General features: G+C 43.2%; 1 non-coding gene across 1 annotated transcript; it reads right to left on the reverse strand.

Moving 5' to 3' along the window:
• Positions 1 to 3,442: 3,442 nt before the first annotated feature.
• LOC112133984 (U6 spliceosomal RNA) lies at positions 3,443 to 3,546 on the reverse strand. The gene has a single exon (XR_002915581.1). It is a non-coding gene; the product is annotated as a U6 spliceosomal RNA (small nuclear RNA).
• Between the last annotated feature and the right edge of the window lie 4,708 nt (positions 3,547 to 8,254).

Raw genomic sequence — 8,254 nt, forward strand, 5'->3', positions numbered from 1 at the left:
CTTGGCTCACCACAACCTCTGCCTTCCGAGTTCAGGCGATTCTCCTGCCTCAGCCTCCTGAGTAGCTGGGATTACAGGCGCACACCACCATGCTCGGCTAATTTTGTATTTTTAGTAGAGATGGGTTTCTCCATGTTGGTCAGGCTGGTCTTGAATTCCCGAACTCAGGTGATCCACCCGCCTCAGCCTCCCAAAGTGCTGGGATTACAGGCGTTAGCCACCACGCCTGGCCGACCCTGCTTGATCTTATTGTACTTTATCTGGCCAGTCTCGGTTTCCTCTCTGTAACCCCTTTGTTGGTCAGGAGGACATTTCTCCATCCCTCAGATACATTGCATCAGGACAAAGCCTAAAATTATGCCAGCTGGCCAAAGAGGATGTCTATAGGGTCTAGCTCCAGAATCACAAAGCAGAGTAAAGAGGGTATTTAGTGTTGACAGGCAATAAATCACTGGCACACCTGTCATGCTTATTCACTTACTTAGGTCTATTCTCTAGTGTATTTTTCACATCCGTATATCTGAACCCTGTCTACCCTTCAGGATCCCCAAAATGCCACCTCCTTATGAGAGCTTCCCACACTATTCAAGAACACATGATTTCTCATTTCTGTGATGCTCTTTTGTTTCTTCTTTGAGACAAGGTCTCACTCTGTCACCCAGGCTGGAGTGCAGTGGTGTGATTATGGCTCACTATGGTCTTGCTTTCTTGGGCTCAAGTGATCCTCCCACCTCAGCCTCCCAAGTAGCTGGGGCTACAGGTGCTCACCACCACGTCCCACTAATTTTTGTGTTTTTTGTAAAGATGGGACTTCACCATGTTGTCTAAGCTGGTCTTGAACTCCTGGGCTCAAGAAATCGCCTGCCTTGGCCTCCCAAAGTGCTGGAACTACAGGTATGAGCCATGGTGCCTGGCCATGTTGAACTCTTAACTCTGAATTATATGCTGTCTCGTATCACTTGGAACTAACAGTGTTTTTAAATTACAAAATAAATTCATGATTTTAAAAAAAGTCATATTCTCAGCTCCCATAGGTTTCCACTGTTAACATGTCAGGCATGTCCTTTCAAACTTTTGTTTTCCCATATCTTTTTGTTCCCATATAGAACAAAAAGATATTATTTTTATTTGCAATCCTATTTTACATGCTATTGCTTTTAGTGGTTTTGTTTTGTTTGTTTGGTTGATTGGCTTTGTTTTGCTTTTTTTGGAGATAGGGTTTCCCTGTGTGGCCCAGGGTAGACTCAAACTCCTGGGTTCAAGTCATTCTCCCCACTCAGCTTCCCAAGCAGCTGGGACTCGAGATGCCCGCCACCACATCAGGCTATTGCTTTTCATTGTTGATGAGTGTTGGTTCTGGCTCCCCAGCGAGGCTGCTAGTTCCTTCACGGCCAAGTTGGGATCTTCCACTTTCCCTCTCCTCATAGAAAGACTTGCTGAGTTTCCAGGTGCAGCATCACAGCCATCCTTGTCCCAAGCACCAACCCTACTCGGACACAGGAGGGCGCTGAGAAACTCTGGCTCCACACTCTGATAGAGGTGTGACATGATGTCCCAGACTAGTAAGGGTATTTTTGCTTTCTTAAGGCCAAGGTCCCAACTTATTACCCAAATTCTCCTAATTGTTTTTGTTTTGTTTTGTTTTTTGACACAGGGTCTTGCTCTGTCGCCCAGACTGGAGTGCAGTGGCGCAATCTCAGCTCGCTGCAGCCTCCTCCTCCCAGGCTCAACCTATCCTCCCACCTCGGCCTCCCAAGTAGCTGGGACCACAGGCACATGCTACCACGCTCAGCTAATTTTAAAAATTTTTTGTAGAGACAGGGTCTCACTGTTTTGCCCAGGCTGGGCTCAAACTCCTGGGATCCAGTGATCCACTGCCTTAGCCTCCCGAAGTGCCGAGATTATAGGCGTGAGCCACCTTGCCTGGCCAAATTCTCCTAATTGGATCTCTGTCATTGTTATTAATAACAATAATCATAGTAGCTTCCCTTGACTGCACACTTACAATGAATCAGGAGCCATGCTTAATCACCTGTCTGTATTATCACCCTTGATCCTACAGCATCCCTATCAGATAGGTACTATTTTTATTATGCCTCCTTTGTGGAGAAGGAGATCAAGGCTCAGACAAATAGTATCACACAGAAATGTAAGTAGCAGAGCTGGGATAGAACTCAGAGACATGCCTGTTCACCACGGTACTGCATGAAGAGTCCTATGTGCTCAGCATCTGGAGTCTTTGTCTCCACTCCTATAAAATCTGAGTTCTACGTCACTCTTTCCACCCTGTGCCTCCTCCCCTAGAGATAGGAATCCTGCCTTAAGCCAGGTGGCTAGAGGCCCTATTACTTGGTAACTGACCTCAACCACTAATGATTGGATTTCTCAGTATCTCTACCCTTGCATTCCCTGACACTCTGAGGCCTGCCTATTGAGATCATTCTGGGTTTTTTTTTCATCAATAGTGGTGCTTTAGGCATTTTAAGCAGGATAATTATTTGGGTCAGACTGTCCCATGCACAGAATTCCCAGACGCAAGATGCCAGCAACATCCCAGTCACAATATCAACCATAACCCACACCTTCATATTTCTACATGTTCGGGAACCAGGGAGGGAGCAGTATTGTGCTGCCTTTGGTTTGGGGTGACCATGCCAGACTCTCAGGGCTGACAAGTTTGCCTAGACTATTGCCTGTGGTTTCCAATTCACAGCCTACAAGATACCTTGTTCTACCTAATGGATGAACTTCTACACTTACAGTTCTATCCTTCTGGTACCTACCCTACCTAGTTTCAGCCATTTGCCCAGTTCTTCTACTGTGGACTTTTTTTTTTTTTTTTTTTTCAAGACAGAGTCTTGCTCTGTCACTCAGGCTGTAGTGCAGTGGCGCAATCTCCGCTCACTGCAACCTCCATCTCCCAGGTTCAAGCGATTCTTGTGCCTCAGCCTCCTGAGTAGCTGGGGCTTCAGGCGCACGCCACCACGCCCAGCTAATTTTTGTATGTTTAGTAGAGATGGGGTTTTGCCATGTTGTCCAGGCTGGTCTCGAACTCCTGACCTCAGGTGATCCACCCACCTCAGCCTCCCAAAGTGCTGGGATTACAAGCGTGAGCCACTGTGTCTGGCCATTCTATTGTGGACTTTTATTTATCATTTGTTGTGTATCCGGCATTCTTCCAAACATTTAGTCCTCACAACCACTTCATGAAATTAATATAAATTTTTAGTTGTTGTACATATTTGTTGGGTACGTATGATATTTTGGCTACACGCATAGAATGTGTAATGATCAAGTCAGAGAATTTGGGGTGTCCCTCACCTTGAGTATTTACTGTTTCACATGTTGGGAGTATTTCAAGTCCTCTCTTCTAGCTGTTTTGCAACATACAATACATTGTTATTAACTATCGTCATCGTACTCTGCTACTGAATATATTAAGAAATATATGGAATGCTTCACTGACTTGCATGCCATCCTTGTACAGAAGCCATGCTAACCTTCTCCATATCATTCCAATTTTAGCGTATGTGCTGAAGGGAGTACTGGTATTATTAAGCTATATAAGTATGAAATTAGTATAAGGAAACTGAGGCACAGAGAGGTAAAGTAGCTTGATGTTTACAGGGTGGTGTAACCAAACTTTTGGCATCAGCAAATTGACATAGGTCAAAGGAAAAATATGAACTGGAGAAGAATGATGTTAAAAGTCATTTCCTTCGTGGGAGAGTATGTCTATCTAACATTCTGATCCCTTCTGGTGTCAACATTCCCCTGCCTCCTTACCTCACCATTTTTTAGGAAATTGCCTTTCCCCGAAGGCTGTCCATTAGAACGTTCTGTCCCTTCTGACATAGAGCCTGACCTATTCAGTCTTTCCCTGGAATTTTCCAAATTAGAGGTGGAGGAATTGCTCTTTCATCTCAGATGCCAAATTGTAAGCCTGACCTCAGTCTTGCTGATGGTCATCTCTGCTGCACATGGCAGAATCTGAGAGAATGGAGACAAGAGACGAGCGATGGAAAAAGGAAGGAAGGAGGGAGCACTGAACATAGCCAAGCCCGAGGCCAGCTCCAATCCTCTCTGTTCCAGTTATGTGACCCAACAAATATCTTTTATGCTTTCATTCCTTGGAATTGGGTATCTCCAACTTACCCCTATGAGAGATCTACTAACACACTTCCCACCCTCCTAATCTAGGTAAGCCTGCGTCTCGCCCAGATTTCAAAGTAAAACACTCTCCTTTTCATTGATACTTCACTGAAAGTGAAGTGGGCATCAAAAGTGACTTCTCTGACACTGCTTAAAATTGGGAAATTCTCTGTAGTGTCTCACTGGAGTCAACGTGCAGGACACAGGGAACAGTCATTGTAGACCTCAGTTTACACCTACCCAGCATGTGCAATTGCTAAAGCAGGTAATCAGATCACTTTTCTGTGTTGTGTAAAACTGAACTTTGGATTTTTCCTTTTGGGTTTCTCAATTTGGAAGCCATTCGTGGCTCTCATGTGGAGTTTCTACAAGTTCTGTATAATTTACTTCAGTGCTCAAGACCAAACTGCATCATCTTAAATTGGATTCTGAGCTGTATCCGTTCTGAGAAACAAGAAGTGTTCTCTTTCTAAATCTCTGGGCAGACAAGACAAGCCTGGGTGACTGTTAAAATCCCTAGATGATCGTGGGAATGTTCCTGGATATCACGGTCCTCTTTGGAAAATATTGTGAAACTTTAAAATATGTAATCATAAGACTTGAGAACTGTTTTACCAATAGAAACTATGACTAACATGTGTATATGCAACATCAGAATCATGAACCATGAACCCAAGAGTCAACCCCAAAAAAGGAAAACATAAAAAACAAGCTCCCAAATTCATAGTGGTAGATTATTTCCAATTTCCTGTAAATACTTGGCTGTCCTTTTGTTTTGTGCTAAAAGTCAAAAAATGGGGTGTCCTATAAGTTAATAAAAATGCAGCTAAAAGCAGAATTGACTCCATTTCTTAAATAATTTTACAAACTAGGAAATAAACAACAACTTTTTAAAACTTAAAAACCATGACCAAACGAAGCTGGAATGTGATGCTACCATTTCCATGAGGCAGTAAGCCACCCCGCCCTGGCTATTTTTCATACAAATATCATTTATGCTAAAATATAATGGGTTGAGCTGGGCGCAGTGGCTCACGCCTGTAATCCCAGCACTTTGGGAGGCCAAGGTGGGTGGATCACCTGAGGTTGGCAGTTCGAGACCAGCCTGACCAACATGGAGAAACCCCATCTCTACTAAAAATACAAAATTAGCTGAGCACGGTGGCACGTGCCTGTAATACCAGCTACTCGGGAAGCTGAGGCAGGAGAATCGCTTAAGCCCAGGGAGCGGAGTCTGCAGTGAGCTGAGATCGCGCCATTGCACTCCAGCCTGTGCAATAAGAGCGAAACTCCATCTCAAAAAACAGAACAAAACAAAAACTATATATATACACATATACACATATACACATATACACATACATAGATACATAGATACATATATACACATATACACATATACACATATACACATATATACATATATACATATATACATATATACATATATACATATATACATATATACATATATATATAATGGGTTGTTACTGTTACTTGAGGTAAATTAATATTTCAAATTATTTTTTTCTAATTTCTAACATGCTAAACATAGAGATAGCCATATAAGTAAAAGCTTTTTGAGGTCCACATGAATTTTTAATAGTAAAAACTTGTCCTGAGACCAAAAAAGGAAAAGTTTGAGAACTGGTGCTATAAAGTACTAAGTACTAAATTTTTTTTTTTTTTTTTTTTGAGACAGAATCTCACTCTGTTGCCCAGGCTGGAGTGCAGTGATGCGATCTTGGTTCACTGCAACCTCCACCTCCTGGGTTCAAACAATTCTCCTGCCTCAGCCTCCCAAGTAGCTGGGATTACAGGCACCCGCCACCACGTCCAGCTAATTTTTTTGTATTTTTAGTAGAGATGAGGTTTCACCATGTTGGCCAGGCTGGTTTCAAACTCCTGACCTCAAGTGATCCACCCATGTCGGCCGCCCAAAGTGCCAGGATTACAGGCGTGAGCCACTGTGCCCAGCTCTAAGTACTAAAATATTAAGCCTTGATCATCAAAGGAGACGGCTGTTTCTGATGATATTCAGTGCTCTGAGTGCAAACTTCCCCATCTCCTGCCTTCCATGGGCTCCTATCTCCGGACTAGAAAGACACAAGAATCAAAGGGAGGAAGACAAGGAAAAAGATATTTTCAGTGAAACTGCACACTATCAATACCTATATGACAAAATTTCTATCAGTGGGAGGGAGCCCCTGCCCACAGCAAGGCTTTGGGACACCCAAGACTGATTCCAATAGACATAGACCCCACCATTCCATAGTCCAAGCTCCTACCTATCATCAGTGGAGGTGCCCAGCATAGCCCATAGGAGATGGCATCACCAAGGGCAACCGAGGTGTCTCCTTTGGCAGGCCACTGAGACCTTAGCAACCAGCATCACCAAAGAGGGCTACAACAGTAGAAAAAGAAAAGGGTGGATGCTATGTGGTAACTGAGAAGGCTCATTGACGAGCACATAGGAGATACCCACTGAAGACAAAATTTAAAATACTTGGAACAGAGATGAGGTCCTGAAGGTGGATCCTAGAGCCAGCAAAATACAGTCTAAAACTCGTAATGTCACCCCAATTTAAACTCTGAAGCCTGGTTAAATTACAGGTTAGGTGTTTACAATTAAAGAATACTAAGAAAAATGCTTTAAAAATGGCATATTGGCCGGGCATGGTGGCTCATGCCTATAATCTCAGCACTTTGGGAGGCCAAAGTGGGCAGATCACTTGAGGTCAGGAGTTCGAGACCAGCCTGGCCAACACAGCAAAACCCTGTCTCTACTAAAAATACAAAAATTAGCTGGGTGTGGTGGCATGTACCTGTAATCCCAGCTACTTGGGAGGCCTAGGCAAGAGAATTGCTTGAACCCAGGAGGCGGAGGTTGCAGTGAACCGAGATCATGCCACTGCATTCCAGCCTGGGTAACAGAGTAAGACTCCATCTAAAAAAACAAAACAAAACAAAAGTATCTTGTTATTTGCATGATGGGATTACAGATAATGTTTATTTCCTTTTTTATATTTCTCTGTGATTTTCTAAATTTTCTATAAGAAGCATGCACCCTTTTTAATAATGTGATACTTTTTAAAAAATCAATGGTATAAAGTAAAAATATGTACTATTTATATGGTACCTTATAGCAGCAGTGCTTAATTTTTTTGGTCTCAAGATCAGTTAACACTCTTAAAAGGCTTTGAGAGCCTCAAAGAACTTTGCCTACGTGGTTATATCTGACAATATGTACCATATCAGAAATTAGAATTTAAAAAAGTTTTAGGCCGGGCGCAGTGGCTCACGCCTGTAATCCCAGCACTTTGGGAGGCAGAGACGGGTGGATCACCTAAGGAAAGGAGTTCAAGACCAGCCTGACTGACAGGTTTTAGTAGAAACCCTGTCTCTACTAAAAATACAAAAATTAGCCAGGCGTGGTGGTGTGTGCCTGTAATTCCAGCTACTCCGGAGGCTGAGGCAGAGAATTGCTTGAACCCGGGAGGTAGAGGTTGCAGTGAGCTGAGATCGCACCACTGCACTCCAGCCTGGGTGACAGAGCGAGATTCTGTCTCAAAAAAAAAAAGAAAAGAAAAAATTTTTAAACAACAGATTTTGGATTATTAATTAATTAAAACAATAGTAACAACACATTACACTTTAACATAGATAGCATTTTTCTGGAAAATATTTTATCTCCAAAAGAATTAATGAGAAGAGTAACAATGTTTAACATATTTGCAAAATCTCTTGAATGTCTGACCTATTAGAAGACAGTTGGATATCTTCCATCTCCTTCTGCATTCAATCTGTTACAAATATCACATGTCCCATAGCTTCTGGAAACTCCGTTGCATACTTGTGAAGAAAGGCAAATAGGCCAGGTGCGGTGGCTCACACCTATAATCCCAGCACTTTGGGAGGCTGAGGCAGGAGGATCACTTGAGTCCAGCGGTTGAGACCGGACTGGGCAACATAGCAAGACCCCATCTCTACAAAAACTACAAAAAATTAGCTGGGTGTGGTGGCATGTGCCTGTGGTACCAGCTACTTGGGAGGCTGAGGTGGGAGGATCACATGAGCCTAGGAGGTTGAGGCTGCAAGGAGC

The sequence above is a fragment of the Pongo abelii genome, chromosome 5, assembly GCF_028885655.2.
Source record: "Pongo abelii isolate AG06213 chromosome 5, NHGRI_mPonAbe1-v2.0_pri, whole genome shotgun sequence".
Classification (NCBI taxonomy): Eukaryota; Metazoa; Chordata; class Mammalia; order Primates; family Hominidae; genus Pongo; species Pongo abelii.